At 49.1% G+C, this 26,406-nt stretch overlaps 1 protein-coding gene across 1 annotated transcript in view; it reads right to left on the reverse strand.

Annotated features, from left to right (window-relative positions):
- Positions 1-26,406, reverse strand: part of CHRNA2 (cholinergic receptor nicotinic alpha 2 subunit) — a 142,713-nt gene that overhangs the window by 35,753 nt on the left and 80,554 nt on the right. The gene's annotated exons all lie outside the window — the stretch shown is intronic.

Here is a 26,406-nt window from a genome sequence, read left to right on the forward strand (position 1 = left end):
TAATCTATGGCTCATTTTACTCAGGAAGAAAGGTACTTCTTATTTGTATGTGTTTTAAATTTTAAGAGTTTTGCTACAGTTCCTCTTTAAGACTGAAATAGGGCGGGGCACAGACTGCACTGCCTGTGAAGATTGCACACTGAAGCTCAGGCAGTCTGTGGTACAGGAAATGGATTGTAGAGGAACTCCTAACCAGGAGGACCAATAAAAACAAGCTTTTCTGCTGCTTGTCTGCACAGAACTAACAAAGCATTTTGACCTAGAGTTGGATTTTTTCCATTTGTCACACTGCGGCATACTACAGTGCCTTCAGCTTCTTGGCCTAATTAATTAAGCGTCACCTGATGCTTGCATCAATTCTCAAGCAATAACATTTCGGCAGGAAGCTGGCCCTCAACGGCAGCGCTGGACGGGGCCTTAAATCTCATCTCACCCGTGCCAAGCTGCCTTTTCTGGAAATCATGGCAGTGTGATAAACAGCTTGGCTTCAGTGCAGATGATAAAGAACGGAATGGTTCTTCATACACGAGGCGTGACAGCCAAGGAGCGAGTGTGATGAATAGACTTTGCTGGGACCTAATGCAAGGCATGGATATAGAAGTCTATTTATCATCACAGTCCTTTGGATGCGCTACTGGCTCAGAAGCCTGGTGCTGGCATCCAGTTACCAAGAATGGAAAAACACGGCCGCCCCATCAGATGAGGTCTCTACAGCCTGACCAGGGATCTGAAGGACAGAAGGTTTGATACGAATCGCAAGGATACTTTCTACACCATACAAGCCATACTTAAAGGGAAAATATCGATTAACATGTTTTTTTTTTTTCACTTGAGATAAGAAATGTTTGGGAAGTGCTGCTAAGTACTGGTGTATACATTTCACTACTTCTCTATTTGATTACTGTTATCTAATTCCTTTCAAATTTTTCTGACGGCATTCTGCAGCCATGAGGGGAGGGGGATTCCCTCACAGTGTATCTGTTAACTCTGTGTGTGCAGAGAGCTCAGTCAGAGACAGGCAGAGCTTTATCTCACAGATAGCAGAGGAAATGTATCTTATGTGCAACACAAACATTTGTAATACTGTAGTGTGTGAAACCCTGATACCTGTTTTCAAATAATTTGCTTCAATATTACACTGCTCTTAGCATGTCAAACTGCAGAGACTCATACCTCTGCAAATGAGACATTCCAAACGTAGCTAAAATCTATACACACCATGAATTAAAGCTTTTGCCTCTGATATTTAACATGAAAACAGTAGTTGGAAAATGTTAAAACAGTTACTTAGACATAATTTGTACATTGTCATTTTAGAACACTTGGGCATTGATAGTATTCCTTTAAAGAAGACCTGTAGTGAAAAATAACTTAATGGATAAGATTAAATTTTTTTTGCAATATTTATAAATTATTCACACAGAACCCAGTCAGTGTTTTCCCCTTGTAAAACCTTTCCTCGCCCTGATTTGCATTCAGAAATTTATCACAGGCGGTGGCATCTTTAGTCCTGTCAGGTGCAGCTCTGCAGAATGTTTGGTTCTAAAAACACACTGCCTTTAGATATGATTAACCACTTCAGGATTCTGCGTACGCTTAACTACGCCCCTGAATCCTGAAGTGGATTGCATGGAAGTTCCATGTCAGTTCACGGAGGGTGTCTCGCAGGGTAAATGTAAACACGTGGGGAAGATCTTCCCCGGTGTTTACATATATACGGCGCTGCTGCTGATTGGCCGGGGATCGCCGGCATCTGATAGGCTAAAGCCTATCCGGCGCAGGACGGCTTTCCGTCCTGCGCCGCACACAGGGGACGGGAGAGGGAGGGAAGGAGGCAGAGGGAGGACTAGTGCTGCGGAGGGGGGCTTTGAGGAGCCCCCCCCCCCCCCGCTAGGCACAGCAGGACATCCCCCTAGTGGGGAAAAAAGGGGGGAAGTCTGATCGCCCTGCCTGATTTCTGATCTGTGCTGCGGGCAGAAGAGCCCCCGCAGCACAGATCAGCCAAACCACCCGGAATCCGGAAGTGGTTAATGTATACTATCAGGGGTCTAACTAGAGGGGAGCAGCACCTGCGATCGCAGGGGGGCGCAGAGCTGTGGGAGGCCCCAACTACTAACCTTCCCTTCCTCCAATACAGGAGACTATACTTCAGATCAGGTGGTTTTGTGGCTACACTTGTTATGGGTGTGAAGATCATGATGGCCACACTTGTTTTATGACCCTTGTGAGATGGACACCCAGGGCCATTAAAGTGAACCAGTGAGGAAGTACCCTTATGTATTTTACCATATAGATCAGTGGGGACATTAGAGAAAACACCTACCCTGCTCTCTGTTTCATTATTTACTGTTCCGCCTGCTTCTTATCACCCCTGATAAAATCCTCGGCTGAGCATTCAGTCTGGCTTTGTTCAGGAATCTTTATAGCTGAGTCTGTCTTCTGTGCTGTCTATTCAAGTCCAAGCCTGCCCCCTGCTGGCTCTGCTCAGGAATCATTATAGCTGAGTCATTATAGCAAAGCCAGACTGAATGCTCAGTCAGGGATTTTATCAGGGCTGATAAGAAGCAATATGAACTGTAAATAATGAAACAAAGAGCAGGGTAGGTGTTCTCTAATGTTCCCACTGATCTATATGGTAAAATACATGAGGGTGCTTCTTCTCTGGTTCACTTTAAGCACAGAAAGGGGAGGTAAGGGAAGGGGTGTGAAGATGGGGGGGAGGCATCAAGGTTTTTGTTGGGGGCCCCATGAATTGTAGCTATGCCACTGTATACTACCCCCCCCCCCCCCATCCTTTAGATTGTAAGCTCACAAGGGCAGGGCTCCCTCACCGCTTTGTGTTGGAATTTGTTACACCATATCTTTTGGCATATAAGACACTCCGGACTATAAGACGCACCTAGGTTTAGAGGGAAACAACCAGAGGGAAAAATATACTACACCTGGTGCATCCATGTTCCAGGAGCATCTTGTAGATGTTCTCCCCCAATTATTGTGTCCCCCCTTGTACCTCATGTGTCCTCCTTTGTCCCCCATGTTTCCTCCTGTGTCCCAATGTGTTCCCTTCTATCCCTCATGTGTCTCCTTCACCCATGTGTCCCCTCTTGTGTCCCCCATGTATGCCCTTTGGTCCTTTATGCGTCCTCTGCTCTCCCTGAATAAACGCGAGCAGCGACAGCACAGCTCACCTAATCTGTTGGCTCCAGCGGCGATCAGAGTCCTCTCTTCTACATCATGGCATCCCAAGTGCCGGCTTCTACTGATGACATAATCAGCTGAAGTCGGCACTGGGGGAACAGTGAGGGAGAGGAGAGGTCTCTGATTGCCGCTGGAGCTGATGGATGATGAGAGCTGTCCTGCTTACATTTTCTCAGGGGGAGTGGAGGAGAACACATGGGGGAAGCAGAGGAGATGCGGGAACAGTACAGCGAGTCCCTACATTGTGACGGCGGCGGGTAAGTGGTTCATATTGGCGGGCATTCGTAAGTCAAGGACTCCCTGTATTTGACATATTTGACACAGTGACTTTTTCTCCTCATTTTTGGGGGAGAAAAAGTGTGTCTTATGTGCCGAAAAATACGGTACTTTCACTTTTGTCACTGTAATGACTAATTTTTTATTTTGTACCATTTCTGTATTTTGTGTATTGGTGTATACCATTGTCTCTATTATTATGTACTCCATGTTTGTCTTGTACAGCGCCACAGAATATGCTGCACTTTATAAATCAATAATAATAGTAATAAAGTAGTTGAAGGACCCATGAAAGTATAACTACGGAGCCCCCATTATTCCTTGTGACACCCGCACGTTTGTGTTTAGCCCTTCAAGCATTTCAGTAATGCTCTTACTCATTTTACTTGCTTCCTGAAGTTGCTGTACGCTGACTAATAGGACTTTTTTCTGCTGCAGACGAGCAAACAGATGACACTCCATGACACTAGAAAGGACGATCGGCTGCCGCGTTGTCTGCCGCTAGAGACGCGCCACGTTTTTTCACATCCCGATTTAATGACTGTAGCTAAAAATAAGCTTGATGAATTCCCACCAGCCGTAATCACTTTCTAAACACCGCCACTTCTGAAAGTCAGGCGCGATAAGGACGAAACCGCTGTCAGGATACGGTGCCCCGCGCACGGACCCAGACGAGGCTCGTTTGAGTGTTAAAGTTTAATGAACAGCTCGATTTGGTATTTGTCCCGCCGATCCGGCAGCTGTCATCTCGGCCAGTTACGGGGAGCCCGCGGGGGATTGCGACGGATGGAAACATTTTTTCATGGTTAATTGAAATTTTCATTGCGACCACATGGTGTCTTATTGAAGGCATAAGGCTTGTGTACGGAAAAGCATTAACCTGCGCAGCATCTGCCTCTGATCCTCCGGGATCATCAAACCCTCAAGTTTTGTTTAAAACTTAAAAATAATTTCAAGCTGCTTTAGGCCCCATTCCAGACACATGTTTTCCTAATAAGCCCTCAATGGCCAAACCTGTTTTCATCTATGTAGAAGACTAGATGGGTCCTGTAATGATCTGGGGTCGAATTCCACCGTCAGTGCACACCAAGTGCGCTGAAGCAGATGGGAATCCCCACAATAACAAAAGCAGAGTACCCAGTATATGCAGATACATTAGTAGAGGGGAATTCCAACCAGCAGGTGGAGCTGTGGAGTACAGAGGAACAAGACCTCTGTACAACCACAGATGCCAGATTGAAATTGCACGACGTGAAGCAGCACAGGGCATTATAAACAAGGTAGCAAGTCAATAGAGAGCAAGAACAGAGACAGACTATATGAATGTCCACCAATCCAGTCGCCACCCGGCAACGGCAGACACACCACAACCGAACAGTCCAGAGTGAGAAAGCTAATCGCAAGAGAGGCGATTGCTATCAGAAACACAAGACTGAGCAAAGACAGAACATGAATTGAGTAAAGGAAGACACAGCAAATAACTACAATCCGAACGCCAAGGAAAATAACAAATGAACTAACTAAACGCGGTCACCGCACGTTATGCGCAACAGTGACAAACGTACCAACTCTGACTAACAAATGAACACGGAAAACAAAGACAAACAAATAGCGGGTCGCTTGCTAATCGGTTGCCTAACACCAGACAACAGCAAGTGTTCGTTCCAAACTGACTGCACTAGTAGGAGTGCAAAATGCACTCCCAAAATTTAACTACCCTAGGATATTTTAGCAACAAGATACAAAGAGGCTAAAGCTCTGAGGTAAGTCTCACCAAACAGAACCTATGACGAGCAAGGAATTCTGGGAGGAAGTGACATTTATACCGAAAACCTTCAAGGGAAGCAGAAATACAAATTGCAAGATAAGTGGATGTAAATCAGTCACCACAGCAGCAAGCCTCCCGAATTTTGCAAGCTGACAAAAAGGCCTCTTTTCCCTGGACTGAACTATGCAACCTGCATAGGAAACCAACAAACTGTCCAGGGAATCAAGGCCAGCAGAGTGGATTCTGACAGTGTCGCTACTGGATAAGTTGGGCACCGGGTGGTGCTGCTACCTACAAAATATCATTAATTTAGTTTACCAATATTTTCCTATGCACTAACTGGTGCCATATATTTCTTGAACCCTACCCTGTAGGTGCCTAACAAGACCCCCCCCCCCACACACACACACCTAATGTCCAACCCTAACCCCCCTGTAAGTGCCTACCAAGAACCCCCTACCTAATGCCAACCCTGAACCCCCCTGTAAGTGCCTACCAAGAACCCGCTACCTAATGCCAACCCTGAACACCCCTGTAAGTGCCTACCAAGAACCCGCTACCTAATGCCAACCCTGAACCCGCCAGTATGTGCCTAACAAAAACCTGCTACCTAATGCCAACCCAGAACCCCGCTGTAAGTGCCTATCAAGACCCCCCCCACCTAATGCCAACCCTGAACCCCCCTGTAAGTGTCTACCAAGAACCCGCTACCTAATGTCCAACCCTAACCCCCCTGTAAGTGCCTAACAAGACCCCCCCTCCACCTAATGCCAACCCTGAACCCCCCTGTAAGTGTCTACCAAGACCCCCCCACCTAATGCCAACCCTGAACCCCCCTGTAAGTGTCTACCAAGAACCCGCTACCTAATGTCCAACCCTAACCCCCCTGTAAGTGCCTAACAAGACCCCCCCTCCACCTAATGCCAACCCTGAACCCCCCTGTAAGTGTCTACCAAGACCCCCCCACCTAATGCCAACCCTGAACCCCCCTGTAAGTGCCTAACAAGACCCCCCTCCACCTAATGCCAACCCTGAACCCCCCTGTAAGTGCCTAGCAAGACCCCCCCTCCACCTAATGCCAACCCTGAATGCCCCTGTAAGTGCCTAACAAGACCCCCCTCCACCTAATGCCAACCCAGAACCCCGCTGTAAGTGCCTAACAAGACCCCCTCCACCTAATGCCAACCCTGAATCCCCCTGTAAGTGCCTAACAAGACCCCCCCTCCACCTAATGCCAACCCTGAACCCCCCTGTAAGTGCCTACCATAAACCCCGTACCTAATGCCAACCCTGAACCCCCCTGTAAGTGCCTAACAAGACCCCGCTACCTAATGCCAACCCAGAACCCCCCTGTAAGTGCCTACCATAAACCCCTACCTAATGCCAACCCTGAACCCCCCTGTAAGTGCCTAACAAGACCCCGCTACCTAATGCCAACTCTGAACCCCTCTGTAAGTGCCTACCAAGAACCCGCTACCTAATGCCAACTCTGAACCCCCCCTGTAAGTGCCTATCAAGAACCCCCTACTATTGCCAACCATGAACCTCTCTTAAAGTGACTAACAAGAAGCCCCTACCTAATGCCAACCCTGCACCCCCCTGTAAGTGCCTACCAAGAACCCGCTACCTAATGCCAACCCTGAACCCCCCTGTAAGTGCCTATCAAGAACCCCCTACCTAATGCCAACCCTAACCCCCCTGTAAGTGCCTATCAAGAACCCCCTACCTAATGCCAACCCTAAACCCCCCTGTAAGTGCCTACCAAGAACCCGCTACCTAATGCTAGAGTTGGGCCGAACGGTTCGCCGGCGAACGTGGTTCGCGCGAACGTAGGTGGTTCGCGTGCGGGTACCGCACGCGAACCTTTTGCGGAAGAAGTTCGGTTCGCCCCATAATGCACTGAGGGTCAACTTTGACCCTCTACATCACAGTCAGCAGGCCCAGTGTAGCTAATTAGGCTACACTAGCCCCTGGAGCCCCACCCCCCCTTATATAAGGCAGGCAGCGGCGGCCATTACGGCCACTCGTGTGCCTGCATTAGTGAGAGTAGGGCGAGCTGCTGCAGTCTCTCATATAGGGAAAGATTAGTTAGGCTTAACTTCTTCCTGGCTGCATACCTGTTCTGTTCAGTGAGCCCTCAGCCCACTGCATACCTGTACTGTGATCCTACCACTGCATACCTGTTCAGTGATCCTGCCACTGCATACCTGTTCAGTGATCCTGCCACTGCATACCTGTTCTGTTCAGTGAGCCCTCAGCCCACTGCATACCTGTACTGTGATCCTGCCACTCCATACCTGTTCAGTGATCCTGCCACTGCATACCTGTTCTGTTCAGTGAGCCCTCAGCCCACTGCATACCTGTACTGTGATCCTGCCACTGCATACCTGTTCAGTGATCCTGCCACTGCATACCTGTTCAGTGATCCTGCCACTGCATACCTGTTCTGTTCAGTGAGCCCTCAGCCCACTGCATACCTGTACTGTGATCCTGCCACTCCATACCTGTTCAGTGATCCTGCCACTGCATACCTGTTCTGTTCAGTGAGCCCTCAGCCCACTGCATACCTGTACTGTGATCCTGCCACTCCATACCTGTTCAGTGATCCTGCCACTGCATACCTGTTCAGTGATCCTGCCACTGCATACCTGTTCAGTGATCCTGCCACTGCATACCTGTTCTGTGAACCCGCCACTGTATACCTGTTCTGTTCAGTGGACCCGCCACTGTATACCTGTTCTGTGAACCCGCCACTGTATACCTGTTCTGTTCAGTGGACCCGCCACTGTATACCTGTTCTGTTCAGTGGACCCGCCACTGTATACCTGTTCTGTTCAGTGGACCCGCCACTGTATACCTGTTTAGTGAACACGCCACTGCATACCTATTGTGTTCAGTGATCCTGCCACTGCATACCTGTTCTGTGAACCCGCCACTGTATACCTGTTCTGTTCAGTGGACCCGCCACTGTATACCTGTTCTGTGAACCCGCCACTGTATACCTGTTCTGTTCAGTGGACCCGCCACTGTATACCTGTTCTGTTCAGTGGACCCGCCACTGTATACCTGTTCTGTTCAGTGGACCCGCCACTGTATACCTGTTCTGTTCAGTGGACCCGCCACTGTATACCTGTTCTGTGAACCCGCCACTGTATACCTGTTCTGTTCAGTGGACCCGCCACTGTATACCTGTTTAGTGAACACGCCACTGCATACCTATTGTGTTCAGTGATCCTGCCACTGCATACCTGTTCTGTGAACCCGCCACTGTATACCTGTTCTGTTCAGTGGACCCGCCACTGTATACCTGTTCTGTTCAGTGGACCCGCCACTGTATACCTGTTCTGTTCAGTGGACCCGCCACTGTATACCTGTTCTGTTCAGTGGACCCGCCACTGTATACCTGTTCTGTTCAGTGGACCCGCCACTGTATACCTGTTTAGTGAACACGCCACTGCATACCTATTGTGTTCAGTGATCCTGCCACTGCATACCTGTTCTGTGAACCCGCCACTGTATACCTGTTCTGTTCAGTGGACCCGCCACTGTATACCTGTTCTGTTCAGTGGACCCGCCACTGTATACCTGTTCTGTTCAGTGGACCCGCCACTGTATACCTGTTCTGTTCAGTGGACCCGCCACTGTATACCTGTTCTGTGAACCCGCCACTGTATACCTGTTCTGTTCAGTGGACCCGCCACTGTATACCTGTTTAGTGAACACGCCACTGCATACCTATTGTGTTCAGTGATCCTGCCACTGCATACCTGTTCTGTGAACCCGCCACTGTATACCTGTTCTGTTCAGTGAACCCACCGCATCAGTGCGCATACCTGTGCAGTTAAGTGAACCCACCTACCTACGTGAGTGCACGCAGTGTGATATACCACTCCGTGCATACCCAATATGGACAAAACAGGTAGAGGAAGAGGAAGAGGTAGTGGCAGAGGCAGAGGAAGGCCACCCGGCAGGTCTGCGCGAGGTCGTGTAAATGTAATTTCGTGTGGACCTGGCCCACAGTACAGTGCTCGGAAGAAGGCACGTCCCATCACCTCCCAAGATTGTCAGGACGTGGTTGAGTATTTAGCGACACAGAACACCTCATCTTGCTCAGCCACCAGCGCTACTACTAGCACCACTTCCGCTGCATTTGACACTTCGCAAGAATTATTTAGTGTTGAAATCACTGATGCACAGCCATTGTTGTTACAGCCAGATGAATTTTCACCAGCTAATATGTCTGAGTTACGTGGCAACACTATGGATGTAACGTGTCAGGAGGATGAAGGACCTACTGATGGTGCAAGTTTGGATTTGTCTGAGGCAAGCGAAGCTGGGCAGGATGACTACGATGATGACGGTAATAGGGATCCTCTGTATGTTCCCAATAGAGGAGATGAAGAGGGGGACAGTTCAGAGGGGGAGTCAGAGAGTAGTAGGAGGAGAGAAGTTGCTGAAAGAAGCTGGGGCAGCTCTTCGTCAGAAACAGCTGGTGGCAGAGTCCGGCACCATGTATCGCCACCTATGTACAGCCAGCCAACTTGCCCTTCAGCATCAGCTGCTGAGGTCCCCATAGTGCCCACATCCCAGGGTGGCTCAGCGGTGTGGAAATTTTTTAATGTGTGTGCCTCAGATCGGACCAAAGCCATCTGTTCGCTCTGCCAACAAAAATTGAGCCGTGGAAAGGCCAACACTCACGTAGGGACAAGTGCCTTACGAAGGCACCTGGAGAAAAGGCACAAACAGCAATGGGATGGCCACCTGAGCAAAAGCAGCAGCAGCACACAAAAGAAAAGTCACCCTCCTTCTCCTCTTCCTCCTTCAGGTGCATCATCTGCTTCTGCCGCTTTCTCCCTTGCACCTTCACAGGCACCCTCCTCCACTCCGCCTCTGCCCTTGAGCGGTTCCTGCTCCTCTGCCCACAGCAGCAGTCAGGTGTCCATGAAGGAAATGTTTGAGCGGAAGAAGCCACTTTTGGCCAGTCACCCCCTTGCCCGGCGTCTGACAGCTGGCGTGGCGGAACTGTTAGCTCGCCAGCTGTTACCATACCGGCTGGTGGACTCTGAGGCCTTCCGTAAATTTGTGGCCATCGGAACACCGCAGTGGAAGATGCCAGGCCGCACTTATTTTTCGAGAAAGGCCATACCCCAACTGCACCGTGAAGTTGAGAGGCAAGTGGTGTCATCTCTTGCGAAGAGCGTTGGGTCAAGGGTACACCTGACCACGGATGGCTGGTCTGCCAAGCACGAGCAGGGCCGCTACATTACCTACACAGCCCATTGGGTGAACCTGGTGGTGAACGATGGCAAGCAGAAAGCGGCGTACCAAATTGTGACACCTCCACGGCTTGCAGGCAGGCCTCCTGCCACCTCCTCTCCTCCTGCTACATGCTCTTCGCTGTCCTCCTCCTCCTCCTTGGCTGAGTGGCAGTTCTCCTCTCCAGCTACACAGCCCCAGCTCCGCAGGGCCTATGCTGCATGCCAGGTACGACGGTGTCACGCCATCTTAGACATGGCTTGTCTCAAAGCGGAGTCACACTGGAGCAGCTCTCCTGGCTGCTCTTAAGAAACAGGTGGATGAGTGGCTGACCCCGCACCACCTGGAGATAGGCAACGTGGTGTGCGACAACGGCAGCAATCTGCTTGCCGCTTTGCATATGGGGAAGCTGACACACATACCCTGCATGGCACATGTCATGAATCTAGTGGTTCAAAGATTTGTGGCAAAGTACCCTGGCTTAGCGGATGTCCTGAAGCAGGCCAGGAAGTTCTGTGGGCATTTGAGGCGCTCTTACACAGCCATGGCACGATTTGCAGAAATTCAGCGTAAAAACAACATGCCGGTGAGACGCCTCATTTGCGATAGCCCCACTCACTGGAACTCGACCCTGCTCATGTTCTCCCGCCTGCTAGAACAGAAGAAAGCCGTCACCCAGTACCTCTACAACTGGAGTAGAACGAAACAGTCTGGGAAGATGGGGATGTTCTGGCCCGACAACTGGACACTGATGAAAAATGCATGCAGGCTCATGCGGCCGTTTGAGGAGGTGACCAACCTGGTGAGCCGCAGTGAGGGCACCATCAGCGACTTAATTCCCTACGCGTACTTCTTGGAGCGTGCTGTGCGTAGAGTGGCGGATGAAGCTGCGAATGAGCGTGACCAGGAACCGTTACGGCAGGAACAGGCATGGGACCAATTTTCATCAGACCCAGCTGTTTCCTCAACACCTGCGGCAGCACAGAGGGGGGAGGAGGAGGAAGAAGAGAGGTCGTGTGCAGAAGACGAGTCAGACTCAGAGGATGATGAGCAAGGTGTTTCTTTGGGGGAGGAGGAGGAGGAGGAGGAGGGGACAGCGGCAGGAGAACAACCGCAGCAGGCGTCGCAGGGGGCTTGTGCTGCTCAACCTTCCCGTGGTATTGTTCGCGGCTGGGGGGAGGAGGTTGACTTACCTGACGTCACTGAGGAAGAGCAAAGGGAGGTGGAGGGTACTGGATCCGACTTTGTGCAGATGTCGTCTTTTATGCTGTCCTGCCTGTTGAGGGACCCCCGTATAAAAAACCTCAAGGGGAATGAGCTGTACTGGGTGGCCACACTACTAGACCCTCGGTACAGGCACAAAGTGGCGGACCTGTTACCAACTCACCGGAAGGTGGAAAGGATGCAGCACATGCAGAACCAGCTGTCAACTATGCTTTACAATGCCTTTAAGGGTGATGTGACGGCACAACGCCAGCAAGGTACCACTGCCACTAATCCTCCTCCCGTGTCCACGCAGTCAAAGACAGGACGCTCCAGCGATCTCATGGTGATGTCGGACATGCGGACGTTCTTTAGTCCAACGCCTCGCCGTAGCCCTTCCGGATCCACCCTCCACCAACGCCTCGACCGGCAGGTAGCCGACTACCTGGCCTTAAGTGTGGATGTAGACACTGCTGTGAACAGCGATGAGGAACCCTTGAACTACTGGGTGCGCAGGCTTGACCTGTGGCCAGAGCTGTCCCAATTTGCCATCCAACTTCTCTCCTGCCCTGCCGCAAGCGTCCTCTCAGAAAGGACCTTCAGCGCACCTGGAGGCATTGTCACAGAGAAAAGAAGTCGCCTAAGTCACAAAAGTGTTAAGTACCTCACCTTTATCAAAATGAATGAGGCATGGATCCCGGAGGGCTGCTGCCCGCCCCAAGACTAAGTCAGTCCCCGCACACACAGCATCTCTGCCTGCACGCCGTGTGACTGGCTGCCTGGCCTGCCCCAAAAAGACTAAGTCGCTCCCAGTCCCTCCACACAGCATGTCTGCCTGCAGGCCGCTTCACTACCTTCTCCGCCACCACCAACAGGGTCCGGGACTCCAGGCGGATTGCTGAATTTTTTAGGCCGCTGCTAGCAGCGGCCGCTGTAATAGTTTTTATGGTGCGTGTACATGACTGCCTAATTTTTCTGGCTGCACTGAGGGCAGCTGCAACAACAAAAGAAAAGGCATGTACATGCGCCCATTCCCCTTCGTGATCATTACCTTGCCGTGGTGAAGGGGCTTGCGTATCACAATGAAGCAATGACCGGCGCCTAGATGAGTGTCTCGGGGGCACACAAAAGATAATAAGGTCGTTGCTTCATTGTGGTCAGACCAAATTTGATCAGCTGGACAGTCACTGTTCTGTCATTCAGCTACATCAGCCAGGCCGACCATATGGGCTGTAAAGCCACCAAAACCTGCACTCTCGCCATGGTGCGCACCAGTCCAGCACGGCCGTCACTAGTACAAACAGCTGTTTGCGGTGCGTTACACGGTGAGTTTGGTGTGTCAGTGTGAAGCAGTACCTTAATTACACTACCTGATTGATGTATACACATGCAAGATGTTTTAAAGCACTTTAGGCCTGTCATTTAGCATTCAATGTGATTTCTGCCCTTAAAACGCTGCTTTGCGTCAAATCCAGATTTTTCCCGGGGACTTTTGGCGTGTATCCCACTCCGCCATGCCCCCCTCCAGGTGTTAGATCCCTTGAAACATCTTTTCCATCACTTTTGTGGCCAGCATAATTTTTTTTTTTTTTCAAAGTTCGCATCCCCATTGAAGTCTATTGCGGTTCGCGAACTTTAACGCGAACCGAACGTTCCGCGAAAGTTCGCGAACCCGGTTCGCGAACCTAAAATCGGAGGTTCGGCCCAACTCTACCTAATGCCAACCCTGAACCCCCCTGTAAGTGCCTACCAAGAACCCGCTACCTAATGCCAACCCTGAACCCGCCAGTATGTGCCTAACAAAAACCTGCTACCTAATGCCAACCCAGAACCCCGCTGTAAGTGCCTATCAAGACCCCCCCACCTAATGCCAACCCTGAACCCCCCTGTAAGTGTCTACCAAGAACCCGCTACCTAATGTCCAACCCTAACCCCCCTGTAAGTGCCTAACAAGACCCCCCCTCCACCTAATGCCAACCCTGAACCCCCCTGTAAGTGTCTACCAAGACCCCCCCACCTAATGCCAACCCTGAACCCCCCTGTAAGTGTCTACCAAGAACCCGCTACCTAATGTCCAACCCTAACCCCCCTGTAAGTGCCTAACAAGACCCCCCCCTCCACCTAATGCCAACCCTGAACCCCCCTGTAAGTGTCTACCAAGACCCCCCCACCTAATGCCAACCCTGAACCCCCCTGTAAGTGCCTAACAAGACCCCCCTCCACCTAATGCCAACCCTGAACCCCCCTGTAAGTGCCTAGCAAGACCCCCCCTCCACCTAATGCCAACCCTGAATCCCCCTGTAAGTGCCTAACAAGACCCCCCTCCACCTAATGCCAACCCAGAACCCCGCTGTAAGTGCCTAACAAGACCCCCTCCACCTAATGCCAACCCTGAATCCCCCTGTAAGTGCCTAACAAGACCCCCCCTCCACCTAATGCCAACCCTGAACCCCCCTGTAAGTGCCTACCATAAACCCCGTACCTAATGCCAACCCTGAACCCCCCTGTAAGTGCCTAACAAGACCCCGCTACCTAATGCCAACCCAGAACCCCCCTGTAAGTGCCTACCATAAACCCCTACCTAATGCCAACCCTGAACCCCCCTGTAAGTGCCTATCAAGAACCCGCTACCTAATGCCAACCCTGAACCCCTCTGTAAGTGCCTACCAAGAACCCGCTACCTAATGCCAACTCTGAACCCCCCTGTAAGTGCCTATCAAGAACCCCCTACTATTGCCAACCATGAACCTCTCTTAAAGTGACTAACAAGAAGCCCCTACCTAATGCCAACCCTGCACCCCCCTGTAAGTGCCTACCAAGAACCCGCTACCTAATACCAACTCTGAACCCTCCTGTAAGTGCCTACAAAGAACCCGCTACCTAATGCCAACCCTGAACCCCCCTGTAAGTGCCTATCAAGAACCCCCTACCTAATGCCAACCCTAACCCCCCTGTAAGTGCCTATCAAGAACCCCCTACCTAATGCCAACCCTGAACCCCCCTGTAAGTGCCTACCAAGAACCCGCTACCTAATGCCAACCCTGAACCCCCCTGTAAGTGCCTACCAAGAACCCGCTACCTAATGCCAACCCTGAACCCGCCAGTATGTGCCTAACAAAAACCTGCTATCTAATGCCAACCCTGAACCCCCCTGTAATTAGGCACTTACCCCGCTACCTAATGCCAACCCAGAATCCCGCTGTAAGTGCCTATCAAGACCCCCCCACCTAATGCCAACCCTGAACCCCCTGTAAGTGTCTACCAAGAACCCGCTACCTAATGTCCAACCCTAACCCCCCTGTAAGTGTCTAACAAGACCCCCCTCCACCTAATGCCAACCCTGAACCCCCCCCTGTAAGTGTCTACCAAGACCCCCCACCTAATGCCAACCCTGAATCCCCCTGTAAGTGCCTAACAAGACCCCCCCCTTCACCTAATGCCAACCCTGAACCACCCTGTAAGTGCCTACCAAGAACCCGCTACCTAATGCCAACCCTGAACCCCCCTGTAAGTGCCTAACAAGACGCCCCCTCCACCTAATGCCAACCCTGAACCCCCCTGTAAGTGCCTAACAAGACCCTGCTACCTAATGCCAACCCAGAACCCCGCTGTAAGTGCCTAACAAGACCCCCCTCTTACTAATGCCTACCCTGAACCCCCCTGTAAGTGTCTACCAAGAACCCGCTACCTAATGCCAACCCTGAACCCCCCTGTAAGTGCCTAGCAAGAACCCGCTACCTAATGTCCAACCCTAACCCCCCTGTAAGTGCCTAACAAAACCCCCTCCACCTAATGCCAACCCTGAACCCCCCTGTAAGTGTCTACCAAGACCCCCCCTCCACCTAATGCCAACCCTGAACCCTCCTGTAAGTGCCTATCAAGAACCCCCTTCCTAATGCCAACCCTGAATCCCCCTGTAAGTGCCTACCAAGAACCTGCTACCTAATGCCATCCTGAACCCCCCTGTAAGTGCCTACCAAGAACCCGCTACCTAATGCCTACCCTGAACCCCCCTGTAAGTGCCTACCAAGAACCCCCTACCTAATGTCAACCCAGAAACCCCCTGTAAGTGCCTATCAAGGCCCCCTACCTAATGCCTACCCTGAACCCCCCTGTAAATGCCTAGCAAGAACCCGCTACCTAATGCCTACCCTGAATCCCTGTGTAAGTGCCTATCAAGGCCCCCTACCTAATACCAACCCTGAACCCCTCTGTAAGTGCCTACCAAGATCCCCCTACCTAATACCAACCCTGAATCCCCCTGTAAGTGCCTAACAAGACCCCCCCCTCCACCTAATGCCAACCCTGAACCCTCCTGTAAGTGCCTACAAAGAACCCGCTACCTAATGCCAACCCTGAACCCCCCTGTAAGTGCCTAGCAAGAACCCGCTACCTAATGCCTACCCTGAACCCCAATGTAAGTGCCTATCAAGAACCCGCTACCTAATGCCTACCCTGAATCCCTGTGTAAGTGCCTACCAAGAACCCGCTACCTAATGCCAACCTAGAAACCACCTGTAAGTGCCTATCAAGGCCCCCTACCTAATGCCTACCCTGAACCCCTCTGTAAGTGCCTACCAAGACCCCCTCTATCTAATACCAACCCTGAATCCCCTTGTAAGTGCCTATCAAGGCCCCCTACCTAATGCCAACCCTGAACCCCCCTGTAAGTGCCTAGCAAGAACCCGCTACCTAATGCCTACCCTGAACCCCCCTGTAAGTGCCTATCAAGAACCCGCTACCTAATGCCTACCCTGAACCCCCCTGTAAGTGCCTATCAAGAACCCGCTACCTAATGCCTACCCTGAATCCCTGTGTAAGTGCCTATCAAGGCCCCCTACCTAATACCAACCCTGAACCCCTCTGTAAGTGCCTAACAAGACCCCCCCCCCTCCACCCAATGCCAACCCTAAACCCTCCTGTAAGTGCCTACAAAGAACCCCCTACCTAATGCCTACCCTGAACCCCCCTGTAAGTGCCTAACAAGACCCCCCCCCTCCACCCAATGCCAACCCTAAACCCTCCTGTAAGTGCCTACAAAGAACCCCCTACCTAATGCCTACCCTGAACCCCCCTGTAAGTGCCTAGCAAGAACCTGCTACCTAATGCCTACCCTGAATCCCTGTGTAAGTGCCTTACAACCCCCCCCCCCCCCCCCCCTCCACCTAATGCATAATCCTAGGTGGTTCTTGATGTATTAACTTTCTTGTGTTCCTCTACCCTATGATTTTGTTTAAGTACCCATGGACTATATACAGTGTAGATCGCATGAGAATTAAAAATTGCCCAATTACCTCATATCCATAGGATAGCTTAAGAATGCTTACATCTTACGTCCACATTAAAGTTTTGCTATGGGGCCCCATCATTTCTAGCTATGCCACCGGGGATAACCCCTTTTCCTTTACATTGTGTGCCTCACCTGGCTTTCAGGTGTAATGCAGGTAGTTGTATGTGGGTCTGGTAGCAGGTAACAGCCGGCATGGAGAGAAGAGACTGGAACCGCGCCATGGACAGGCGAGTAGCTTCATTGCTTGTTGCAAAATGGAACGCCACTAGCTTCCTGCTCCTGACCTGCCACCAACTGACCCACATTTTTAATCCTGCGTCATCGACCACGTTGAACGATTTCAGCCAAAAAGCAGTCAATAGAGAATCATTTGCAGCATTGATTTCTAGCAGATTCAATCAATATCGATGCAAAAAAATCAATACCTGTATAGCTACGTTTACCGATAGACCCTGAGCAAGCATGCTGTCTGACTGACATAAGAGTGAACAGAGGCGCCAGCAGGATAAAAGGTACTAAAAAGTTTAAAATTCCTCAGGAGGTGGTGGTGGACTCTCCTCCTTGAAGTAGACAAGATACTCTCAGCTTTTTAACAACAACAGGTTTATTTATATACTCCAGACAACCATGCAACGCGTTTCGCAGGTATATTCCCGCTTCCTCAGGCAATAACAAATAGGAGTACACGCAGTACAGTCTCAAAGTCACAATAAGCGCCCAGTGGCGTAGCTAAGGAGTTGTGGGCCCCGATGCAAGTTTTACATTGGGGCCCCCCAAGCACTCTATACATAGCAATTGATACGGCGCACCAAAACCTGCCAATGGCAACTCCAGTGTCTGAGGTGCAAGAAGGGGATGGGGAACAGTTTGTTAATAATTATTACTATTCAAAGTATCTATAGAAGTGATTATTATGAGCACAGGACCAATAGAGAGCTAATTCTGTAGTTGAGGGATGGCTCGTCGGGGCCCCTCTGGCCCAAGGGCCCCGATGCGGTTGCAACCTCTGCAACCCCTATTGCTACGGCCCTGTAAGCGCCTCTTTCTCTTATCTTGACCTTGAGACTGTACTGCGTGTTCTCCTATTTGTTATTGCCTGAGGAAGCAGGAATACACCTGCGAAATGCGTTGCATGGTTGTCTGGAGTATATAAATAAACCTGTTGTTGTTAAAAAGCTGACAGTATCTTGTCTACTTCAAGGAGGAGAGTCCACCACCACCTCCTGAGGAGTTTTAAACTTTTTAGTACCTTTTATCCTGCTGGCGCCTCTGTTCACTCTTATATTACCAATATCCACCCCTGGTGGAGGGGTCGATCCCCATCTCTTTTTTCCTGATCTACAGAGAGCGACTTTTAATCCTGAGTGAGGACAGGTCTAATCTCCTCACCTGCCTGTACAGTGGTTACCTACGAGGTAACCCACTTTTCAGAATCAGAATTAGAATCAGATTTATTTCGCCAAGTGCAGCAGTTGCCACCATCGGAATTGTTTGTGGTACACATCGGCATAAAGCATAGTACAAAGGCATTTGAAGCATAGTAGTGCAAAAAACATGCAATGAGGACAGACAAAGACATAAAACCAGGTAGTGCAAATACATGTACAGACAGGGGAATTTAGGTATTGTAGTGCACGCTACATGCGGTAACCACAGAATAGGTAAACATTAATTTAGGCCTGGGTCACAGATGTGCTATTTAGTTTTCCTGTGTGTGTGACTTGAGTTCAGAAGGCCCACTGCTTGGGGGGAAAAAGAGTTCCTGTGCCTGGAGGTTTTGGTGGAAATAGCCCTGTAGCGATGGTCTGAGCGCATGCGGCTGAAGAAGCAGCTGCCGGGATGGTGCGGGTCATTCGTGATCCTGTAAGCCCTTGTTCTCAGTCTGGATGCGTGGAGGAGGTCCAGAGGTGGCAGGGGTGAACCAATGATTCTTCCCGCTGCATTGATTACTCTTTGTAGTCTGTACCTGTCACTCGTGGTGGCTCCCCCATACCAAATGATGATGGATGAGCACAGGATTGACTCGATGGTGGCAGTGAGCATATACACTATATACTTTTCAATTCCAACCTATTGTTTTGCTTACTACACTATATTGGGCTCTCGGTGTCCCCACTTTTGTTTATGCTGTCTGACTGGATTGTCCAAACTCTTGTTTCAGGCATGTGATTCCATTCCAACACTACTGCAGCCACAGAGATCAGCAGGACAGCCAGGCAAATGGCAAAGCTCCGAAGTGTCCCTTTTTCGTAGGGACAGTCCCTCTTTGGGAGCTCTGTCCCTCTTTCACCCTCATTTGTTCCTCTTTCAGGACTTTGTCCCTCTTTCTATGTAAATATATATATTTCTATACTAAAAATGTGTTTGATTGACTCTAAATGTTATTCCCAACCTTTAAATTGATATATTACTAATTTTAAAATGTGAATATGAAGGAAAATGAACCAGGATAGAAAAAACAAGTGTGGGTTGAATTATAAAACAACATATGTTTCTTATGAAATCTTTATGGTATGCGTGACTAGAGGCGTGGTGAGGGTGTGGCCAGGGGTGTGGCATGGGCGTGGCTTTAGTGTCCCTTTCTCTCATCTCAAAAAGTTGGGAGGTATGAAATGGTATTGTTTAAAGTGGACCTGAACTCAGAACTTTCTATGCAACAGCATAATAACCTTTAAAGAAAAACATTTCTTTGTTACAGCTGATACAAATCCTGCAATACATCTACTGTGTGTCTACTTTCTGCTTTTATGGAAGCAGACATAGGGTGAACATCCTGTGTTTACAAATTAGCTGCTCTGCCATGGCAGAGGAGATTCCTGAGCTGACACAGGGGAGAGATCAAATTACAGTGGTGATTAGTCACAGATGAGGGGAATTTGGACAGGCTAAACTCTCTAAATACACACAGGGTGCATTCCTCTATGTTTTCTTTCTGTCCTGTTCAGGAGTTCAGGTCCCTGGTTAGAAATGAGGGCTCGGTTGAAGATTCCCTCTCCTGGTTACAGCTCAGCTTAGAGGGTATAATAAATGGGTACAGCGGAAAACCATCCAGTGTTATTATAAACACACATTGCGTCTCGGTCTGCTTCCAGCCTGGAATTATGTCTTCATGAGCAGAATGTGCTGGAATTACTGGTATTTAGTAAGCAGTGCAGACTGTCATCTGATTCCCCATAAAAAGGGCTTAAAGACGTTATTAATTATAATGGATTAGTAAAGTGTGACTATTTCTGGCGGGGTGAGCGATCCCGCAGATCACTGGCTGTTACATCAGAATTGAATTAGCAGTACCGTGCATCCGCCGTACCCGGGGAGACTAAGCGCTGCTCATATACAGAGAGAAAACAGAAATACGCCAAGCTTATTAAAGGGGAACACCAACCAAATAAAAACACAGATGCCGGGACACATATAGAATCCAAGGGACCCCATGGCAAAAATGTGACACCCCCCCCCTCAAAAAAGGTATAAGGTAACTTTGTGCCCCAGGTAGCCCCACAATATAGGAACCTAGGGATGCCAAAGTATTACGGTCTCCCCACCATAAGTAGACACAGTTTAAATAGCTAGAGGTAGCCATAATAGCCCCCCAAGTATAGGTAGCCATAGCGGTCCCCAAAGTAAAGGTAGCCAGGTTAGTCACCCCTAAAGTATTTGTACCCAGGTTTGCCACCCTTAAAGTATAGGTAGCCAGGTTAGCCACTCCCTAAAGTATAGGTAGCCAGGTTAGCCACTCATAACGTATAGGTTGTCAGGTTAGCCACCCCTAAAATATAGGTAGCCAGGTTAGCCAACCCTAAAGTATTTGTACCTAGGTTCCCCACTCTTAAACTATAGGTAGCCAGGTTAGCCACCCTTAATGTAAAGGTAGCCAGGCTAGCCACTCCTAAAGTAGGGCAGTGGCTGGATGGTGTAATGGTTAAGGGCTGTGCCTCTGACACAGGACACCTGGGTTTGAATTTCAGCTCTGCCTGTTTAGTAAGCCAGCACCTATTTAGTAGGAGACCTTAGGCAAGCCTCCCTAACACCGCTACTGCCTATAGAGTGCGTCCTAGTGGCTGCAGCTCTGGCACGTTGAATCTGCCAGGAGAAAAGTACGATATAATGTTATTTGTCTTGTCTCTAAAGTATAGGTAGCTAGGTTAGCCACCCCTAAAGTATTGGTAGCCAGATTAGCCACCCTTAAAGGACAACTGTAGGGAGGTTGCCATTTTTTTTCCTTTTGTGCAATACCAGTTGCCTGGCTATCCTGCTGATCCTCTGTCTCTAATACTTTTAGCCATAGACCCTGAACAAGCATAGAGCAGATCATTTCCGACTTAAAAGCCTAATCTAGACGGAGCGATCCGGCGGCTCGATTAGCTGCCGGATCGCCTCTTCCGCATCCCCGCGCGTACCCGCCGCGTCCCCGCTCATCCGCGCGTGCATCGGATTTGATACCCGTTCGTCCCCGCCAGCGCCGCTTATCTTCTGCTCGAATCCCCGCTATTGTCCGCTCGCGGGGAATCAAGCGGCGGCGAGATCGGACCTGTCGGATCTTATCAATCGAGCCGCATCAGCGGCTCGATTGATAAGTAACATCGCTCCGTGTGTACCTAGCCTAATGTCAGAACTGACAAGATTGGCTGCATGCTGGTTTCCGGTGTTATGCAGACATTACTGCATCCAAACAGATCAACAGGGCTGCCAGGCAACTAGTATTGCACAAAAGAGGAAAAAAACATGGCAGCCTCCCTACAGTTGTCCTTTAATGTAAAGGTAGCCAGGTTAGCCACCCCTAAAGTATAGGTAGACACAGGGCCGGCCCGCTCATGAGGCGGGGTGAAACTTTTGATTCAGGCGGCAAACTTCTAGGGGCGGCATCCACCCGTCCGTGGGTGCAGGGGGCCGCCCGCCGAGCTGGAGGGGTAGCGGGCAGGACGGGGGTATTGGGCCTAGTCGTGGGGAGGGGGGCAAAAAGTCTAGGGCCAGCCCTGGGTAGACATGTTAGCCCCCCTAAAGTAGTGGCTGGACGGTGTAATAGTTAAGGGCTCTGCCTCTGACGCAGGAGACCAGGGTTTAAATCTCGGCTCTGCTTGTTCAGTAAGCCAGCACCTATTCAGTAGGAGACCTTAGGCAAGTCTCCCTAACACCGCTACTGCCTATAGAGCGTGTCCTAGTGGCTGCAGCTCTGGCGCTTTGAGTCCGCCAGGAGAAAAGCGCGATATAAATGTTATTTGTCTTGTCTAAAGTAAAAGTAACCTGATTAGCCATCCCTAAAATATAGGTAGCCAGGTTAGCCACCCTTAAAGTATAGGTAGCAAGGTTAGCCACCCTTAAAGTATAGGTAGCCAGGTTAGCCACCCCTAAAGTATTGGTAGCCAGGTTAGCCACCCCTAAAGTATAGGTAGACAGGTTAGACCCCCTAAAGTAAACGTAACCCGATTAGCCATCCAACTCAAATATAGGTAGACAGGTTAGCCTCCCAAAGTATAGGTAGCCAGTTAGCCCCCGGGATTATAGGGAACCCCACCCCCATTTGCAGAGTAATGGCAGCATAACGCCAGAGGGAAGTTTCATACCTCTCCGGTCCCCTCCAATGATCTACTTTCCTCCTTTTGTCAGACTCTCTATGATTACAGCACTTTCTGCCATCATCTATGATTAAGGATCCTCTGCCATCATATAACCCATGTAGCAAGAGAAGGCCGTGTAGTCATGGATACAAGGAGGCCACAATGACCAAAGATCATCGGTGGAGCCCAGAGTGGTATGATGCTTCCCTTCAGTGCCCCACTGCCAACACTCTGCAATTCACTCTGCACCCAGCAGCAGACCCCCTTAACACTGGCTAAGACCACTGAGTTCTCCTTGGCTATGGGCCCCATTGCAACTGTTATGGCTGCTATAGTGATCCCTACGTCACTGCATAGATGAGCAGGGCCAGATTTATATGTAAGGATCCTATATAGACAGAAGAGAAGACACAAAACGACTCCATTCCTCAGCAGAAGTCACACCATCTGTATGCAGATAAACACAGAATTACTTATGCTGATATAATTAGACTTTATAATCCAAACTAATTTGCCACATCCCCCGCAGACAGAACTAGCTCTTAATCCCCCCAAAAGCCCTGGGGCAGAATTCGGGGATCCTTCCTTGGTAGAGGCAGAACTTTGTGCAGTAGCTCTGCTTCTGTTAGCGTCAATCTCCGCCTCTCCCCGCCCCTCTCAGTCTTCTTTCACTGAGAGGGGCGGGAAAAGGCGGAGAGCGGCGGAGATTGATTGGACTGGAGGCCGAGCTCTGCTTCCCCCGGGCAGCATAATCAACGACCTGGAAAACAGGTATTTGAAAATACTTCAGACTTTCTTTAATACGATTGGCTGACCTGCTCAGCTTTTGCTTGATTAATCACTGCAGACTAGGTGTAACGTGTGTGTGCACTTCTTATTGGCTTATAAGCAGCCTGCAGGCTTTATAAAGCAGCAGAGGACTGTTTGGGAGTGAGTATTTCCCTTTGTGTGTTTGGTAAGTTTCAGAGCAGTTGGGGACAGGCTCTTGGGGGTGGCAGCTCCAGGGCTTGACTGCGCTCACATATGTGTTACATGCTGGTTCTGGGGCCCCGGGCAGTGAGAGTTCCCGGGGCCCCAGGCTGGCTTGTGCACCATTGTTTTTAATTTTATTGTAGATTCCCATGCAGTTTAGTTAGGAGGGGGGCAGATGAGAGGGAATATGCTGCACGCTGGTGCCCCCTGCTGGTCATATAGCCATTGTCTATATGCAACTGAAGCCCTCTCCAACGATTGGCTGACCTGCTCAGCTTCTGCTTGATTAATCACTGCAGACTAGGTGTAACGTGTGTGTGCACTTCTTACTGGCTTATAAGCAGCCTGCAGGCTTTATAAAGCAGCAGAGGACTGTTTGGGAGTGAGTATTTCCCTTTGTGTGTTTGGTAAGTTTCTTTAATATATGAAGAAGAGACAGCAGCAGTTACACAAGCCATTACTTGTGCTCAAGGCTTATTTTTTACAGTATTCATTTATAAAGTATTTAGTCAATGTTTTCCCATTGTAAAATCTTTCCTCACTCAGACCATTCTTAGGTGCCCCGGATCTATCATCAAAAAATAATTTTTCTTCAACTGTAAAAGCACTAAAAAGTAGATAAAGAATAACAATTCAACCTATTTTGAGTATTTTCTTGCTTGGCTGGAGCTTAACTGCTTCACCACTAAGGGAAAACCCCTTATGGACCAGATTTTCATATTTCAGCGCTCCTCTCTTTCATTCGCCAATAACTTTATCACTACTTATCACCGTGAAATGATCTTTATCTTGTTTTTTTTCGCCACCAATTAGGCTTTCTTTGAGTGGTATATTTTCTCCATCTTGCATCTCTTACTAATTACAAGCCCTTATTTGCAAAAATAACAGTAATGTACCCTGATGACATACATATTAAAAAAGTTGAGTCCCTAAGGTAACCATGTATGTATTTTTGTTTTATTTTTAGATGAAGAGAACGCACGCAGAAGCGCACACATCGACGATCAAAGTGGGAGAAGTATATCTACATCCCTGAAATAGGAACAGTCCTCCCATGGGGCCTAGAAATACTGTCGGTTTTCATATAAGTGGTTAAAAGGCATTTTACTGATAAGATGTAAAAACATCTCCTGTGAGAAAAACACAGGAGAAAAGGTAATTGAATAGGGGTCACAGATTGCTGGAGTCATCTGCAAGGAGCTCAATTCACTTTACCTCCACTCTGGCTTCAGCCCCTCCTATCTCCCAGACCAATGAGCCTTCTGATAGGCAGTTTTCACTGAAGATAACCTGCTACACCATTTCCCATTGCGCACACTGAGGTTCCATGGACAAGGCTTGCGATAGGTTTGCTTTATTCCCCGCAGGTGGGGAAGAATATGTGTCTAGCTCTGTAAGGGTTACTGTTCGGGAAAGCATGTTACATGCCTGTGATGTGTGCCGTGATTGGCAGGAGGTGTGCAGTAACCCTGCCGGAAAGACATCATGCGTGTGCCTTCCTGCTCCTGAACACGGCACACTGCAAATCTTCACTTTGAGGTCCATCCTATCCTATCCTACTGCACATTAGCATGTCTGCATATCCTTCCCTTAGGGTTAAATTATACCCTGTTGGATGCTGCCAGCGTGGTCTGTTCAGCCTGAGCTGAAGGGGTCCAATGGGATTCTGGCACAGGAAGCACCCGGTGCACCAAGCCATGAAAGCCCTACATAAATGGAGGGTTATGTAAGGTCAATTTTCTGAGACAAAAATAAACTAACATTTTCAGAAGTCCAAGGAAATATACTTAGCAAGCAGAACGGCCACATCTAACCTGTGAATCAAATGATTCTTCTGCACATAGAAACCTGGTTTTAACCACTTCACTACTGAAGGTTTTTTCCCCCTTATAGACCAGATACCAGATACATTCAACAATAACATTATCACTACTTATTACAACAAAATGATCTATATCTTGTTTTTTTTTTCGCCAGCAATTAGGCTTTATCTGAGCGGTATAATTTTGCTAAGAATTATTTTATTCTAAATGCATTTTAACAGGAAAATTAAGGGGGAAAAAATCATAATTTCTCAGTTTTTGGCCATTATACTTTGAAAATAAAAAGTACTACTGTGCATAAAACCCACACATTTTATGAGCCCATTTGTCCTGGTTATTACAAAGTTTAAAATATAGTACAATGTATGGCAATAATATTTTATTTGGAAAGAAAGGTTTGCGTCTGTCACTAATTACAATCCCCTTTTTAAAAAAAACAAACAAAAAAACAGTAATATGCCCTCATGACAGACATATTTAAAAAGTAACTATTTATGTATTTTATATATTCATATATAGTGGGGGAGGTCATGGTTTAATTTTAATGGGGAATGTGAAATGTTTATTGTGTAATGTAATGTATTAGGGTGAAATTTACTATTTGGCCACTAGAGACGCCGCCCCACAAAGCTCGGAAGAGGCAAGTTGTTAATGTAACCTACGCCTGCTGCTGCACTGAAACTCTGCAAAAGAAGGGGGAGCACAGAAAGGGGGCCCGAGGTGAGGGAGGAAAGAATTGGGTCCCTCTCTCTGTGGCTGTGTCACAGTGTGCCCGCAGCTCCCCCACCTGCACTTCACCCTGGGCGAACACCTGCTTCGCCTGCCCCTAGAAACGGGGCTGATATTTCTCATCCTTAGCTAATTTTAAGATGTATGCATAATTTGACTCAACCACAATTTCTTGTGGCCACAACTACACTGCATTGCGTTCTCTTTGTACATCATCAGTACATGGTTCACATATGACACCTTTTGTCTCTGTAGCTACATTTGCTTTGCCCAGGGGGCACTCACATGGGGCCTGCTGTATGCTGCACCCATTGCAGGTCACAAGTGCTGTATTAT

Source organism: Hyperolius riggenbachi, chromosome 4, assembly GCF_040937935.1.
Source record: "Hyperolius riggenbachi isolate aHypRig1 chromosome 4, aHypRig1.pri, whole genome shotgun sequence".
Classification (NCBI taxonomy): domain Eukaryota; kingdom Metazoa; phylum Chordata; class Amphibia; order Anura; family Hyperoliidae; genus Hyperolius; species Hyperolius riggenbachi.